Source organism: Lissotriton vulgaris, chromosome 4_1 (assembly GCF_964263255.1).
Source record: "Lissotriton vulgaris chromosome 4_1, aLisVul1.2, whole genome shotgun sequence".
In the NCBI taxonomy this organism is placed as follows: Eukaryota; Metazoa; Chordata; class Amphibia; order Caudata; family Salamandridae; genus Lissotriton; species Lissotriton vulgaris.
In genome coordinates this window covers 1,734,744,901-1,734,762,901 of record NC_141691.1, presented here as the reverse complement: position 1 = coordinate 1,734,762,901, position 18,001 = coordinate 1,734,744,901, and positions in this window count along the sequence as shown.

Here is an 18,001-nt window from a genome sequence, read left to right as displayed (position 1 = left end):
GCCCTGTTCCCATCATGCACTGGGACAGGAACAGACTAATTTGCATACAGCCAGGTTCTGAAACTGGGATGGTGCAGTGAGCTAAAAAACGGTGTTGGATCTAGCCCTGATCTCTTGACTGGGTGAGAGCTTTCTGCTTAATTCAGAGACTCTGTCCCTCACCACCCCTTGTTGTAAATATTTTTGTCCACCCTAAGCGTGGAAGGGTATTCTCAGATGTGAGACCCTTGCTCATTGCACCATCAGGATTCAAGCAAACCGGGCCGAAGACGGCTGTAATGCCAGAAACCGGTCCCCGGGAGCTTGTTTCCTTCCCAGTGTAAGAATTGGCTTTTGTAGTTTGGTTTGCCCTGTTCCCATCATGCACTGGGACAGGAACAGACTAATTTGCATACAGCCAGGTTCTGAAACTGGGATGGTGCAGTGAGCTAAAAAACGGTGTTGGATCTAGCCCTGATCTCTTGACTGGGTGAGAGCTTTCTGCTTAATTCAGAGACTCTGTCCCTCACCACCCCTTGTTGTAAATATTTTTGTCCACCCTAAGCGTGGAAGGGTATTCTCAGATGTGAGACCCTTGCTCATTGCACCATCAGGATTCAAGCAAACCGGGCCGAAGACGGCTGTAATGCCAGAAACCGGTCCCCGGGAGCTTGTTTCCTTCCCAGTGTAAGAATTGGCTTTTGTAGTTTGGTTTGCCCTGTTCCCATCATGCACTGGGACAGGAACAGACTAATTTGCATACAGCCAGGTTCTGAAACTGGGATGGTGCAGTGAGCTAAAAAACGGTGTTGGATCTAGCCCTGATCTCTTGACTGGGTGAGAGCTTTCTGCTTAATTCAGAGACTCTGTCCCTCACCACCCCTTGTTGTAAATATTTTTGTCCACCCTAAGCGTGGAAGGGTATTCTCAGATGTGAGACCCTTGCTCATTGCACCATCAGGATTCAAGCAAACCGGGCCGAAGACGGCTGTAATGCCAGAAACCGGTCCCCGGGAGCTTGTTTCCTTCCCAGTGTAAGAATTGGCTTTTGTAGTTTGGTTTGCCCTGTTCCCATCATGCACTGGGACAGGAACAGACTAATTTGCATACAGCCAGGTTCTGAAACTGGGATGGTGCAGTGAGCTAAAAAACGGTGTTGGATCTAGCCCTGATCTCTTGACTGGGTGAGAGCTTTCTGCTTAATTCAGAGACTCTGTCCCTCACCACCCCTTGTTGTAAATATTTTTGTCCACCCTAAGCGTGGAAGGGTATTCTCAGATGTGAGACCCTTGCTCATTGCACCATCAGGATTCAAGCAAACCGGGCCGAAGACGGCTGTAATGCCAGAAACCGGTCCCCGGGAGCTTGTTTCCTTCCCAGTGTAAGAATTGGCTTTTGTAGTTTGGTTTGCCCTGTTCCCATCATGCACTGGGACAGGAACAGACTAATTTGCATACAGCCAGGTTCTGAAACTGGGATGGTGCAGTGAGCTAAAAAACGGTGTTGGATCTAGCCCTGATCTCTTGACTGGGTGAGAGCTTTCTGCTTAATTCAGAGACTCTGTCCCTCACCACCCCTTGTTGTAAATATTTTTGTCCACCCTAAGCGTGGAAGGGTATTCTCAGATGTGAGACCCTTGCTCATTGCACCATCAGGATTCAAGCAAACCGGGCCGAAGACGGCTGTAATGCCAGAAACCGGTCCCCGGGAGCTTGTTTCCTTCCCAGTGTAAGAATTGGCTTTTGTAGTTTGGTTTGCCCTGTTCCCATCATGCACTGGGACAGGAACAGACTAATTTGCATACAGCCAGGTTCTGAAACTGGGATGGTGCAGTGAGCTAAAAAACGGTGTTGGATCTAGCCCTGATCTCTTGACTGGGTGAGAGCTTTCTGCTTAATTCAGAGACTCTGTCCCTCACCACCCCTTGTTGTAAATATTTTTGTCCACCCTAAGCGTGGAAGGGTATTCTCAGATGTGAGACCCTTGCTCATTGCACCATCAGGATTCAAGCAAACCGGGCCGAAGACGGCTGTAATGCCAGAAACCGGTCCCCGGGAGCTTGTTTCCTTCCCAGTGTAAGAATTGGCTTTTGTAGTTTGGTTTGCCCTGTTCCCATCATGCACTGGGACAGGAACAGACTAATTTGCATACAGCCAGGTTCTGAAACTGGGATGGTGCAGTGAGCTAAAAAACGGTGTTGGATCTAGCCCTGATCTCTTGACTGGGTGAGAGCTTTCTGCTTAATTCAGAGACTCTGTCCCTCACCACCCCTTGTTGTAAATATTTTTGTCCACCCTAAGCGTGGAAGGGTATTCTCAGATGTGAGACCCTTGCTCATTGCACCATCAGGATGCTAGCAAACCGGGCCGAAGACGGCTGTAATGCCAGAAACCGGTCCCCGGGAGCTTGTTTCCTTCCCAGTGTAAGAATTGGCTTTTGTAGTTTGGTTTGCCCTGTTCCCATCATGCACTGGGACAGGAACAGACTAATTTGCATACAGCCAGGTTCTGAAACTGGGATGGTGCAGTGAGCTAAAAAACGGTGTTGGATCTAGCCCTGATCTCTTGACTGGGTGAGAGCTTTCTGCTTAATTCAGAGACTCTGTCCCTCACCACCCCTTGTTGTAAATATTTTTGTCCACCCTAAGCGTGGAAGGGTATTCTCAGATGTGAGACCCTTGCTCATTGCACCATCAGGATTCAAGCAAACCGGGCCGAAGACGGCTGTAATGCCAGAAACCGGTCCCCGGGAGCTTGTTTCCTTCCCAGTGTAAGAATTGGCTTTTGTAGTTTGGTTTGCCCTGTTCCCATCATGCACTGGGACAGGAACAGACTAATTTGCATACAGCCAGGTTCTGAAACTGGGATGGTGCAGTGAGCTAAAAAACGGTGTTGGATCTAGCCCTGATCTCTTGACTGGGTGAGAGCTTTCTGCTTAATTCAGAGACTCTGTCCCTCACCACCCCTTGTTGTAAATATTTTTGTCCACCCTAAGCGTGGAAGGGTATTCTCAGATGTGAGACCCTTGCTCATTGCACCATCAGGATTCAAGCAAACCGGGCCGAAGACGCTGTAATGCCAGAAAACCGGTCCCCGGGAGCTTGTTTCCTTCCCAGTGTAAGAATTGGCTTTTGTAGTTTGGTTTGCCCTGTTCCCATCATGCACTGGGACAGGAACAGACTAATTTGCATACAGCCAGGTTCTGAAACTGGGATGGTGCAGTGAGCTAAAAAACGGTGTTGGATCTAGCCCTGATCTCTTGACTGGGTGAGAGCTTTCTGCTTAATTCAGAGACTCTGTCCCTCACCACCCCTTGTTGTAAATATTTTTGTCCACCCTAAGCGTGGAAGGGTATTCTCAGATGTGAGACCCTTGCTCATTGCACCATCAGGATTCAAGCAAACCGGGCCGAAGACGGCTGTAATGCCAGAAACCGGTCCCCGGGAGCTTGTTTCCTTCCCAGTGTAAGAATTGGCTTTTGTAGTTTGGTTTGCCCTGTTCCCATCATGCACTGGGACAGGAACAGACTAATTTGCATACAGCCAGGTTCTGAAACTGGGATGGTGCAGTGAGCTAAAAAACGGTGTTGGATCTAGCCCTGATCTCTTGACTGGGTGAGAGCTTTCTGCTTAATTCAGAGACTCTGTCCCTCACCACCCCTTGTTGTAAATATTTTTGTCCACCCTAAGCGTGGAAGGGTATTCTCAGATGTGAGACCCTTGCTCATTGCACCATCAGGATTCAAGCAAACCGGGCCGAAGACGGCTGTAATGCCAGAAACCGGTCCCCGGGAGCTTGTTTCCTTCCCAGTGTAAGAATTGGCTTTTGTAGTTTGGTTTGCCCTGTTCCCATCATGCACTGGGACAGGAACAGACTAATTTGCATACAGCCAGGTTCTGAAACTGGGATGGTGCAGTGAGCTAAAAAACGGTGTTGGATCTAGCCCTGATCTCTTGACTGGGTGAGAGCTTTCTGCTTAATTCAGAGACTCTGTCCCTCACCACCCCTTGTTGTAAATATTTTTGTCCACCCTAAGCGTGGAAGGGTATTCTCAGATGTGAGACCCTTGCTCATTGCACCATCAGGATTCAAGCAAACCGGGCCGAAGACGGCTGTAATGCCAGAAACCGGTCCCCGGGAGCTTGTTTCCTTCCCAGTGTAAGAATTGGCTTTTGTAGTTTGGTTTGCCCTGTTCCCATCATGCACTGGGACAGGAACAGACTAATTTGCATACAGCCAGGTTCTGAAACTGGGATGGTGCAGTGAGCTAAAAAACGGTGTTGGATCTAGCCCTGATCTCTTGACTGGGTGAGAGCTTTCTGCTTAATTCAGAGACTCTGTCCCTCACCACCCCTTGTTGTAAATATTTTTGTCCACCCTAAGCGTGGAAGGGTATTCTCAGATGTGAGACCCTTGCTCATTGCACCATCAGGATTCAAGCAAACCGGGCCGAAGACGGCTGTAATGCCAGAAACCGGTCCCCGGGAGCTTGTTCCCTTCCCAGTGTAAGAATTGGCTTTTGTAGTTTGGTTTGCCCTGTTCCCATCATGCACTGGGACAGGAACAGACTAATTTGCATACAGCCAGGTTCTGAAACTGGGATGGTGCAGTGAGCTAAAAAACGGTGTTGGATCTAGCCCTGATCTCTTGACTGGGTGAGAGTTTTCTGCTTAATTCAGAGACTCTGTCCCTCACCACCCCTTGTTGTAAATATTTTTGTCCACCCTAAGCGTGGAAGGGTATTCTCAGATGTGAGACCCTTGCTCATTGCACCATCAGGATTCAAGCAAACCGGGCCGAAGACGGCTGTAATGCCAGAAACCGGTCCCCGGGAGCTTGTTTCCTTCCCAGTGTAAGAATTGGCTTTTGTAGTTTGGTTTGCCCTGTTCCCATCATGCACTGGGACAGGAACAGACTAATTTGCATACAGCCAGGTTCTGAAACTGGGATGGTGCAGTGAGCTAAAAAACGGTGTTGGATCTAGCCCTGATCTCTTGACTGGGTGAGAGCTTTCTGCTTAATTCAGAGACTCTGTCCCTCACCACCCCTTGTTGTAAATATTTTTGTCCACCCTAAGCGTGGAAGGGTATTCTCAGATGTGAGACCCTTGCTCATTGCACCATCAGGATTCAAGCAAACCGGGCCGAAGACGGCTGTAATGCCAGAAACCGGTCCCCGGGAGCTTGTTTCCTTCCCAGTGTAAGAATTGGCTTTTGTAGTTTGGTTTGCCCTGTTCCCATCATGCACTGGGACAGGAACAGACTAATTTGCATACAGCCAGGTTCTGAAACTGGGATGGTGCAGTGAGCTAAAAAACAGTGTTGGATCTAGCCCTGATCTCTTGACTGGGTGAGAGCTTTCTGCTTAATTCAGAGACTCTGTCCCTCACCACCCCTTGTTGTAAATATTTTTGTCCACCCTAAGCGTGGAAGGGTATTCTCAGATGTGAGACCCTTGCTCATTGCACCATCAGGATTCAAGCAAACCGGGCCGAAGACGGCTGTAATGCCAGAAACCGGTCCCCGGGAGCTTGTTTCCTTCCCAGTGTAAGAATTGGCTTTTGTAGTTTGGTTTGCCCTGTTCCCATCATGCACTGGGACAGGAACAGACTAATTTGCATACAGCCAGGTTCTGAAACTGGGATGGTGCAGTGAGCTAAAAAACGGTGTTGGATCTAGCCCTGATCTCTTGACTGGGTGAGAGCTTTCTGCTTAATTCAGAGACTCTGTCCCTCACCACCCCTTGTTGTAAATACTTTGAGCACCCTGGCACCCTTGAAATGGCATCCTTATTTGCGATTCGCTAATTGCGAATCGCAAATAAGGATCGACTCCCCATTCAGACCCATAGGAATGAATGGGAAATCGCATCCTTATTTGCGATTAGCAATTTGCGAATCCCAAATAAGGAAGCAGTAGTAATCGCAAAAAATATTGGGATTTCTACATGCATCCCGTTTTGCGAGTCTCTAATAGCGATTCCTTAATAATCGCTAATACAGACTCGCAAAAGGGGACTTTGTTGAATCTATATATATGTAACTGTGTTCGTCAGTGTTGCTGTCCTTGCTTTCTCAGTATCACTCATGGGATCTCTCGCATTTGAATTAGACAGCAGGGATCCCTTTCCGTGCCTTACTTCTGTGACACAAAGCTGCAACCATTGCCAGGAGAGCCTTCCCAGTCACAGCCCAGCGGAGGGCCAAGGCAATTTATAGTCCATGAAATGAAACAGGTGTGCAGTGAAGAACAGAAAAACCTGTCAGCATAACAGCCGGTGCATACAAGGACAAGCCTTGATTTGTATCAGCTGCAAAATGAGAACCTGATGTGTACACAATCAAACAGCGATTATTAAAATACGTGCAAAGCAGTCGTTTTTAATACCTCCATTTCACTTTGCACTGTTGAGAAATTATTCAAGTACCAAGAGAAATGTTTCTAAAGAAAAGTGGTGTGTACATCTATAGCTATAATAAAGCATACCAACAACTGCACTTGAGGATGTGAATGTTATATCATTTAAACCTATTTTATTAGACATGAACAAAGTATGTATATTAACAGTGCAGCTCAATTACTTAGATTCCAGAAACCTGTTCAATAAATTATGTTATGATAATGAAAATGTTGCGGCAACTCTGCATGAATTCATCTGGACTACTCATTTTGCTTTTTTTTTAATTCGCACTAATTCAACGAAGGAAAAGAGTGGTTTGAGTGGAAGGAGCTTAATCAGAGTGATAATATGCGGATAAATAAAACCTTGGACATCCTAAAATGAATCCCCACTGCTTTCTTCAAGGCTCATCAGATAATAGATTTCTCCTAACAGGGGGAACCATGAGAATTTTAAATATAATTCTTGAGTGTTGGAGATGGAGGAAAGATGAACTATCATCCACGATTCTTTGCAAAGAACATCAACAGTGTCATGAAGAATGTGCTTTGGTCTAAATATACTTTGTAAAAAATTATAAGTGACAAATTATCATGTCCAAATCCTGATCACAAACTCAGTCATGTTCTTCCTGCCAATGCTCAACAGCAGATATGGTGCTTAACGGCAAGGAAATCATGTGATCAGCATTCAGTCTTGAATGGGTTCATCTTCTTACTGGGGGTGGCGTGGCGAATCCCACGCTCTTATAGGTCTGACTGCTGCCTCGCTGTCTGAAGGCCCGGCCTCCAACATCCAGGTGCCACTTGGACCATGTCTGGCCAACCACCGGTCTCCTGTTGGTGGTCCTGACGAGTGTAGCATCCTGCTACAAAGAACCACAGACACAGGTTCTTAATTAATGGAGCTTTATTAACAGTTACTTGTCTCTACCCTGTCCCTACTCTAACTGCCCCTTTCCTGTGTCCGCTCCTCCTCTTCCTCTGGCCCCCTAGCTCCGCCCACTCCCAGCTACTAGTATGCTAACTTCATAACATCTCCCCCCTTTGTGACAAAACAAACAAAACATACTGACTTCTCAGTCCATCTCTACGATCAGTCTCTTGGGTGGACGTACGTCACGATGAGGTCGTGGCGACCTGGCTCTCGGACTATTAGTACTCAGTGTCTCAATGATCGGAGCAGTGCTCTCACGATCATCTGAATGCAGTTCCTCCGAACTGGGAGTGTCCATTTTAGGTATGGGCGGAAAATCCGTTTCGCTCGCGGATTTTGCGGATTTCCGGGAAATCCGCAATCCGCGAGATTCGCGAATCTCCCGCAAAATCCGCAAATCCGCGAGCAGCGGATTTTGCTCGCACTGCTCGCACTGTTCGCGGGAGTTCGCGGCTTCCCAGTACAACTTCGCGCTTCGCGAATAAGTGCTAAATTGCAGAAATACGATCTTAGCAAAACTGAAACTACTTGCCAGGTTCAAAAGTTCAGGCTCATCATTAGTAGCCATTTCCTGTAGTGCTTCCTGAGGGGCCCCTCCAGAGTTCAGTTGCCAGTTGCAACTATTATGTGACCCTGCTCTGAACCTCAGAATAGTTACACATATGCCACAAAGGTCCTGAATTATAGCTAAGGGAGACAAGCAGGAGCCAGGCTGGAAGTTAAAATCCATTAATCAGCCCCTAATTCATTATTGTCAGTTGGGGCAGGGCAGGTGTTGTAACTAATTTTGCAACAATGAAAGCACTTAGCAAGTGCAAAAGATCACTAATCAGGGCGCACTAAGGAAGCAGGTGCCAGCTAAAAAAATATTCTGTGACACATTAATCAGCCCCAAATTAATTCAGGTCACTTGAGGCAGGGAAGGTGTGCTTTGCTTTGCCGAAAATAATGTACACTGGACAACCAGAGGGTGTGGTGATGAAACAGAGGGTGGCATGGGTGGGCCAGAGGGTGGCATGAGTAGTCAGAGAGTGGCAGTGGTGACAGAGAGTGGCAGTGATGAAGAAGAGTGTCCCAAACAGGATGGACACGTAGAAACAACAAGTTCGCAAAACTTGCGACCCGTCAGGTAAGTTCGCAAATTGCGAAATTGTAAAAACCCTCGCGAACTGGCAGAGACACGGGCGAACACAAAAAAAAAAATCCGCAAATTCGCGGGAATTCGCGGATTTTGCGGATTGCGAATTCGCAAATCCGCAAAATTCGCGAACGCGAGATCCGCAAAATTCGCCCATGCTTAGTCCATTTCACTCATCATGGTTCTGGAGGTATCTCGTGGCAGTTTCTTAAAGTGCGAGATGTTTCTCGTGACTCGCCGCTGCTCGGACTCCGCCGTCAACATAGTTCCTTTCCTTTTCGTGATCACCAATGGGTCATCCTTGAATAGACAGTCGGTCTTTTTCTGCGGCTCCTGCTTGACGATAACATGGTCCCCTTCATGTAACGATAGTGACCTCGCTCTTCTCCGGTGGTCTGCGTAGGCCTTCATTTTTCCTTTGTTGCGTTCGTCAGTTGCTCTTATTTCATGTGGATCTTTTGCAGATGATGATGCTTTCAAGGCTCCATCCCACGTTGGAATGCGATTCCTCATGGGACGTCCCAGCATGAGTGTCGCTGGGCACTGGCCAGTCGTTGCGTGAGGAGTTGTGCAGTAAGCTCGGAGGACTTCATTGAGTGCTGCTTGCAGATCCCTTCCTTCCGCGGTAGCATGTTGGAAGGTCTTTTTGAGCGTGGCCATGAATCTCTCAATTGTCCCATTTGCCTGTGGCCAGAGGGGTGTAATCCTATGGTGATGAAAGTCTAGGTGTTTCGCAAAGGCTGCAAAGTCTTTCCCATTGAAAGGGGGCCCATTGTCTGATTTAACTGTCTTGGGAACCCCCCACGTTGCAAAGACTTCATCAAGTACTTTAGGCATTTGTGGACGGTACAAAGCATGCAATGGGATATCTAGAATATTCATAAATGATGGCCAGTACATATTTGCCCGATGACAGGGGTCCATAGAAATCAATAGCGATCTCTTGCCACACACCACTGGGCAGGGTGGTCATGTGTAATGGTGCCGGGGGATCGCTCTTGCTAGTGGGTTGACAGAGATGACAATCCTTCAAGGTGGCTTCCACCAATTGATCGAGGTATGGAAACCACACTCGTTCCCTTAGTGCTCGTTTGGTTGACACAATCCCCCGATGCCCTTTATGTGCAAGAGCAACCACTCCTTGTCTCAGTTGAGTGGGGATTACAATCCTCTGATCTCGCAACAGTATGCCATCAGTGGTGGCCGACAGTTCGCCACTCACATGCCTGAAGGCCTGCATTTCACGTTGGACAGAGGGGTCGGCATTCTCATCCTGAGGGTCGTGTCTCCATCGATTGTTTCGAACCCTGTGAAGGACTTTCTGCAGGATGACGTCCTGTGCCGTACTCTCTCGAATGGTATCCATGGGGATAGCCGGAGGTAGGGCTTGGTCAGCCACGAAATGTATGTACTCTTCCGCGATGGATGGATTAGAAACCGACGATGGAAGTGGGTGCCGGGACATGTAATCCGCTGGATTTTCAGATTTTCCCGGTTTGTGGAGTATGGTGAATGTATATTCCTGCTGCCGTACGCCCCACCTTTCAATCCTCGGGGCATCTTGAATCGTGGATTTCCATAAATGGTGACGAGAGCTTGATGGTCTGTGATTAAGGTGAAATGTTTGCCATATATGAAAACATGAAAATGTTCACATGCCCATACTACGGCTAGGCTCTCCGTTTCGGGCTGCGAGTAGGCTCGTTCCGGGTCAGTCAGACTACGACTCGCATATGCAATGATACGGCGTTGATCTGAGTCATTCTCATATTGTGCCAGGATGGCTCCAAGCCCAACAGGGCTGGCATCCACAGTTATCAGTCTTACGCTTTGGGTTAAAGTATGACAGGTGATCCGCAGATTCCACTGCTCTCTTGATTTCCTTGAATGACTGCTCACATTGGGGCGTCCAGTCGAATGGTTGACCCTGTTTGGTCAAGATGCGGAGGGGATGGCTGATTGTTGCGTAGTCTCTGATATAACGAGCGCAATAGCTAGCCATACCAAGGAACGACCTGAGTTCCCTGATGTCTTGGGGACTCTTGGTGTTGTTTAAAGTCACAATTTTGTCAGGATCAGGCTTCATGCCAGCTCCAGAGAAGATATGGCCAAGAACTTCAGTGTGGTCTGGTGAAATTCGCACTTCTCTTTGTTCAGAGTCAGGTTCGCCTCCACTAAGGCATGGCAGACACGGTTGAGTGCAATATCGTGCTCTCGTAGATCAGAACCATAGACAAGGATGTCATCGCTATAGTTAAGCGTGTTGGGAATGTTTTGAATGACTTGCCGAATTGCTTCCTGAAACATTTCGGCCGCTGAAGAAACTCCAAAGCTCAGTCTTTTATATCTGAACAACCCCAGATGGGTTGCAAAGGTGGTGATATATCTTGACCCTACGTCCAGTTCAAGCTGATGATATCCCTTATTTAAATCCAACTTGGAGAACACTGGCCCCATTGAGATGTCTGCAGCTAACAGATCCTGGAGCTCTTCCTCCACAGCGGTCTGTAGATGGAATGGTACCCGTCGAGGGTGTTGAGCGACGGGTCTGACTTGTTCATTAATATGCAGCCGCACCTGACAGTCCTTCAATTTGCCCAACCCCTGAAACAATCTGGGAAACTGGCGGGTCACATCGTGGTTGTCGCTGACCTTGAAAAGGATTTCTACTAGGTGAAGACGTTCCGCAGTCGGCAAGCTCAGTAGACAGTCTGCTTCTGGGCCCTTGATGACGTGAATGACTGCTGATATGGTTGTGTTGTCGTGTTTGAGGGTCGCGAGAACTTTCCCAGGCAGGGAAGTGGCTTCTTGGCCATCCATGTGAAGACTCTCACGGGTGCAAATGTCAGAGGAGGCCGTGGACTTATTCTCTCGTATTCAGTGACCGGAATGTAGTTTAAGGATGCACCAGAATCTAACACGAACTTTGTGTCATGATTGCCAACCTTGATATCCAGCCGAGGATACTTCTTAAGCTGGTCCGGATCTGCTGCTAGGTTCAGGTATTCGATGGTGTATGTTGAGTCTCGGGAGGACGGTCTGGATTCTTTGGAGGGTGACCTCCGTTCCCACCTGGACCGACGTGACTCTCTACTAGAATGCGACGATCCAGAGGACTGCTCCGTCTGGTCTTGGACAGCTCGCGCATGGTGTCTTAGAGTGTCGGACCGGGACATCCTTGGGGCTCGGCTTCGTGCGTCAGATTGGGGTGTCCTTGTGGCACCACTTCGTTTCTCCTTGTTGTAGTCACTACACATCACTTCGAAGTGATTAGTTCGACCGCACTTCCGACATCTCTGACCCATGGCAGGGCAACTGTCTACATGAGGGTAATCATACCCACATCGGTAACATTTTCTCACTCTTTCTGATTTTCTCTCTTGCTTCCACGGTTCTCGTCGCTGATATCTTGATTGCTCTTGACGGGAAGACGTGCGTGACCTCCATTGTCTGTCTCTCGAACTCCTTCGACTGTCACTTTTGGTGTGCACACGTCGCACATGTTCATGACTTCCTTTGTGTCCAGTTTCAATATCCGCTGCATACTCCTCCGCCTGATCATAAACTCGTGTCATCTCCTCTATGTCATCTATTGCATGTGCTTTTCTTAGAAGGCGCCTCCGAAGTTGATCAGAGTAGCATCCATCAATTGTTTGAGATTTGATTGCAGCATCTGTTGAGAAATTATCAAATTCACAGTGTTTGGCTAGTCTACGCAGGCGCATCATGAAAGCACTCATGGGCTCATCCTTCCCTTGCCGAGCGGAGTGGAGCGTGTGGCGTTCATAGTCTACATTCTTTTTGTGAAGAAATCTTTTATTCAAAGCGTCACACGCGTGGTCATATGTATCCGCCTCGGCAGTGGGAAGATCCTTGATTATTTTGACTATCTCTCGTCCCGCCAGGCTGCGCAGGGCGATCAGCTTCTTTTTGTCATCAGCAATGTCTGATCCTTCAGCGTAATCTTCAAACTCTTTCAGCTATTCTTGCCATCTGGGACCCATGCTTCCCCCAGTTGTCACATGGAGAGGCTCGGGTGCTCGCAGGAGCGACCCGCTTGTGGTCTTGGGACGGGCGTCATTTGGTCGAGGCGGACTACCTTCATCGCCGGACACCATTTTACAGCAGGTGTCACTCGCTTCCTATTTGCTTAAATGTTGAGTCCAATGCTTGTTTGTGTCTTGGTGCCAATGTTCATTCACTTTATGTTGCCAATGCTTGTTTGTTTGCCACTGCTTGTTTCTTTTCTGTTGACAATGCGTGTTTGTTTCTGTTGCCAATGCTTGTTTCTTTTACCAGTGCCTGACTTCAAAATGGCCGCCTTCACTCTATACAGGGTTGTCTTTACCAGATGCCTGACTTCAAGATGGCCGCCATCACTGCAGGCACACACGAGGCTGGCTCTCCAGGCTCATTCATTTGAGGTCACTCAGGACTCACCGGCGGTCGGCTTCTGGGGGCAGTCCACACCAGGATTCACTCCTCCTCAGCCACTATGGACATCAGGTGAGATTGGGGTGGGCTCCCGGCTCACATTCGTAGTTCCTGCTCTCTCGCGCCGACGACCTGCCAAACCTCATGCATTAGGTGTGAGGTTTTCCCGATCTCAGACAGCGCCCGGGCTCAAATTGCAGCGCTCTTAGCAGCGCTTGCTGGCGGCACGTTGTGGACGCCGTCCACGGCTCTGGGGCACTTCTTCTTCCTTCCTGGGCACAGTACAGGGTCGAAGTGGGCTCCCGATCTCTGCTCGCGGGCCACTCACCCAGGGCACACGCTTCCAGCGTGAGACGCGTTTCAACGCGATCGACTGCTTGGCTCTCGAGCGGTTCAGCGCTCGTTTCTTCAGTCCCTCTGCTCCCTTACAGACTTTGAAGGGCAATCTTAACAGCTGCTGGCCTCGTCCTTCAGGCGGCAGCTTGGCTCCATTCAGCAGCGTTTTCGAAGCTGCTCGGGACAGGGCGTCCTTGTGAGGCTCTGCACACAGTGAGGCTTGTTCTATCCCACCCTCGTCGCCAGTTGTAGCATCCTGCTACAAAGAACCACAGACACAGGTTCTTAATTAATGGAGCTTTATTAAACAGTTACTTGTCTCTACCCTGTCCCTACTCTAACTGCCCCTTTCCTGTGTCCGCTCCTCCTCTTCCTCTGGCCCCCTAGCTCCGCCCACTCCCAACTACTAGTATGCTAACTTAACAACGAGTGTCCCTCTTGTGCATCTTGGAGGATCACAAAGAGTCATGTCAGGTGGACAGTAGGTTCCAGTGAACAGTCTATATGAAGGCAGAGTAAATCTGTGCACCATGTGCTGTGTCCAGCGTGAGCTCACAGGGCTTCTAGCAAGTCAACCCTAGTTTGATATGATTTTTACTTATATGTAAAGTCTTCCGTCTGGGCTGACTTTGCACGTCAGAGCAATGCAAACTCTTCCCATCGAGGCTTCTGTAGAATGTTACAATCCTGTTGTTGTCATCAATGATTCAGTCAGTTACACAGTACAAGACCCGAAAGGTAATGATGAATTAGAAGAGGATGAGACATCATACGAGACATAGTTGAGAGGTATGTTATTGTGATAACTTAATCGGTGCATTTCATTTCATAGAGGACACTGGTGCTGCAACTTCATCACCTAGTCATTTATGTCAAGAACGAATGTATGACGTTACAACGCATACATTCACAACGCATACCATCACAACGCAACTTTTACAACGCAAGATCCAATACAACGCATGCCATTACAACGCAGATGCTATTACAACGCATGCCAATACAACGTAAGTATAGGTAAGTATATAATTTTATTAATATTAATTTAATTTTAATTTCATTATAATTTTTTAACATCATTAATTTTTATTTAATAAAATTTTATTTACTATTTTAACTCCAGGGGGGTGTAATAGTAGGGTAAGTGTTGGATAGTGTATGGGTTTAAATTACTATTCTAACTCCAGGGGGGTGTAATAGTAGGGTAAGTGCTGAATAGTGTAGGGGTAAAAATTACTATTCTAACTCCAGGAGGGTGTAAAATTAGGGTAAGTAATGGATAGTGTAGGGGTTTAAAATTACTATTCTAACTCCAGGGGGGTGTAATAGCAGGGTAAGTGCTGGATAGTGGTGGGGTTAAAATTACTATTCTAACTCCAGGGGGGTGTAATAGTCGGGTAAGTGCTAAATAGTGTAGGGGTTAAAATTACTATTCTAACTCGAGGGGGGTGTAATAGTAGGGTAAGTGCTGGATAGTGGAGGGGTTAGAATTACTATTCTAACTCCAGGGGGGTGTAATAGTAGGGTAAGTGCTGGATAGTGTAGCGGTTAAAATTACTATTCTAACTCCAGGGGGGTGTAATAGTAGGGTAAGTGTTGGATAGAGTAGGGGTTAAAATTACTATTCTAACTCCAGGGGGTTTAATAAAAATACATTTAATTTGAATGATTTAATTGAAATAACATTAAATTAAAATATTAAAATGCATTATGCTAAATTAAATTATAATTATTTTAAGAAAATTAATTTAAAAATAAATTAATATTATTTTAATTAAATACTTACCCATACTTACGTTGTAATGGCATGCGTTGTAATAGCATCTGCGTTGTAATGGCATGCGTTATAATGGCATGCGTTGTAATAGATCTTGCGTTGTAAAAGTTGCGTTGTGATGGTAGTGCGTTGTAAAAGTTGCGTTGTGATGGTTGTTTCCCGTCAAGAACACCACTGAGTAGACTTCCTGCTGCAGAGGAAAAGCAAGTACCAGTTGTTATTGGTGTAGTGGTGGGACTCCTGCTCGTATTGTGATTTGCTTTTAATTGACTATCCACCTCAGGCGATGGATCACCACTTCACAACAACGTTCTTCTAGATGTTTCATCAAATTCTCAGAGTAACAAGTAGAATATATGCATTCCCTCCACATTGACTCTCATAAAAACCAAGATTCTATTATTTCTGAGTTCTTCTCCGCATGCATTTCACCACCTTTCTCCTATTCTATTGTGTCCCTATTTTCTCTCACTCTAGACCATTGCCTATGACTTGACTGTTATTTTTCATCCATCAGTCGCTGTTTTTAATCAGATTTCCTTGCACCGGAACTGTCCTTCATGCAACAGAGTGTTGTACAAAAAACATCAGCACTGTCTTGCATTAAGGGCATAAAATAGCACAACCCCAGATATAATAAAAGTCACCTGCCGATAATCAGGAGGCACTCATGCTAAATGAGTGTTCTGCGTGATGCTAAGCCCCAGATTGTTGTGCAAAGGATAAGGATTTGTACTGGCAGTCAAGGCTGGGTTGGCCGTATCGGGCATCGGACGTTTCCATTGGGAGGCAGGAGGGGTGGGGAGATGGTTTTGCAGCAGTGCTGCAATAACGTCCCCAGTAGAAAATCAGCAAGCCTGGCCAGCAACATCCCTCACTTCTCACACTCACCACAGAGTTTCCTTTATATCCAGCAGTTTTCAGGCAACAATAACGTGTCAAGATTGATATCTCTGGAGATTAATGTTCCTGCTTGAGAGAGATCAGAGTTTTATCTATTGGCAGTTTTGACTCATCTGAAGTAGTGCAGAGAGTCAATATGCCTGCTGCAAAGCATGTGCAGTTTGCAGATCACAGAACTGTATTGTATGTGCATAGCTCAGTGGGTTACTGGTTTGTCACAGAGAGCCTTTTGTTACTTGTAGTTCAAAATGTACAGTCCTAATCTCGCCGCACAGTGAGCTATCATCAAAGAGCTACATGCAAACAGTTAAAAAGTTATGTTTTTCTTAAGTCTTTCTTTCTCCTAATGCTGCTAACATGAGTTTGTTTAGATAAAAGTACTTTCAAATTCTGAATGTGTGCTTCTCCGGGCTTATCACTCTTAAAACATGCCTACCAGTATGGATAACATGTATATTCTACACCTTATATTCCCTTTTGTCTTATGTAACAATTTCTATACACTGATTTAAACGTGGATTTATTGTTTCTGTATGTGTGTGTGATGTAAAGTGCTCCAACACCCTACACTGGTATCAGAGGTGAAGGGCACTGTTGGAGGGTGACAGTGAGGGAATCATTAAGAGCCCAAACAAAGATTGTTGTATCCTAGTGCACTGTAAGGTTGTCATTTAACATGCTTTAAAAGCCAATACAAGCCGGACACACTCCTCCTAAGTCAATTAATAGGGGGCTGGTGCAAAGGGGCTTAAGGCAGGTCAATTTCAGCACTAAATAGCTTTTGGAAATGAAAGTTGATCTGTCACTGTTGCTTGTTGAGCCTGACACTCTGGGCCAAATTATGATGTAAGTCAGAAAGCCTCAAACCGCAGGTCGGAGACTTTCCGACTCACATCAAAGGTTTAACTTCCGACCGCTGCATTACAATGCCGGCGGTCGAAAGTGAAACCAGCCAGTCATTCTGGCTGGATTCCGATGGGCTCAAGGATCCCGTCAGCCAGTCGGAAGCCCCATTGTAATCCCTGAGGATGGCGATTCCGCCATCTGGATTACAATGTTGGTTTCTGACAGGCTTTCCATGTCAGGCTATCTGACATGGAAGGCCAGTCTGAAAGCAACTTCAGGGGCCCCTAGCAGGGCCGCCGGTTGGGGGCCGATCCCTGCAACTCCAACCAACATCATAATCAGGGCCTAAGTATCACACGAGTGCCAGCTTGAACCTTTAGTGAATCTGGATCTTAAACAGTGATAAAGATACACACCTTTCCTCATCTCCAAACAAGTGAAACAGGACTTCTTCTCTTGACTTTTGGACATTTCATGTCTAATCTCCTTCCTGATGTCTTTCACACACTTCACCCTATTTTTAGTGATCCTCTCTCCTCCGTTGCAGACTTCTTGCAACTACTCAAGTTTTGCTTCTCTCCCATGGGCTACCTTTCATACTGTGATGTCATCTGTGGCCTCATGTGCGAGGTCACAAACAGTGTATTGATGGATGAGTTTTAGCTCGCTCAATAAACTGTACCTGGCCAGTTTATACCAATAATATCCCTTTAAGTGTATTTTGTTATGTTATGGTATGTTACTGGGTAGCTGTAGAGCCCACGGCTACTCCTTAGAGTGTCCTGGCGCTAGCAGAAAACCCTTGACAGAACAGTGCAGCCAACAGCCAACAGCAGGTATGTCTCCTCTAATGTTGGAAGAGCCAAATTTTTTAATTTTATCCTGAAACTAAGAAGATTCTGCACCTGTCTAAGGGAGGGCGGCAGGCTATTCCATAGCTTAGAGGCTGCCACCTGGAAGGAGCGTCCCCCATACGTGAACGCACAAACTTACGATTGACAACTGCAGGGTCGAAGATTGCAAGGTTCTGGGTGGGGCATAGGGCTGAATTCTATTCTTAATGTAAGGAGCCCCTATGTTGTGGAAGGCCTTAAAGGCCAGCACCAGGGCTTTGAAATTGACCCTATTTCACACCAGGAGCCAGTGCAGGGACTTCAAATGAGGCGTCATATGTGTCCTAGGGCCAACCATGATTACGGCCCTAGCCGCCGCGTTCTGTACCACCTGCAGGCAGCCATATAAATAGTCAGGGAG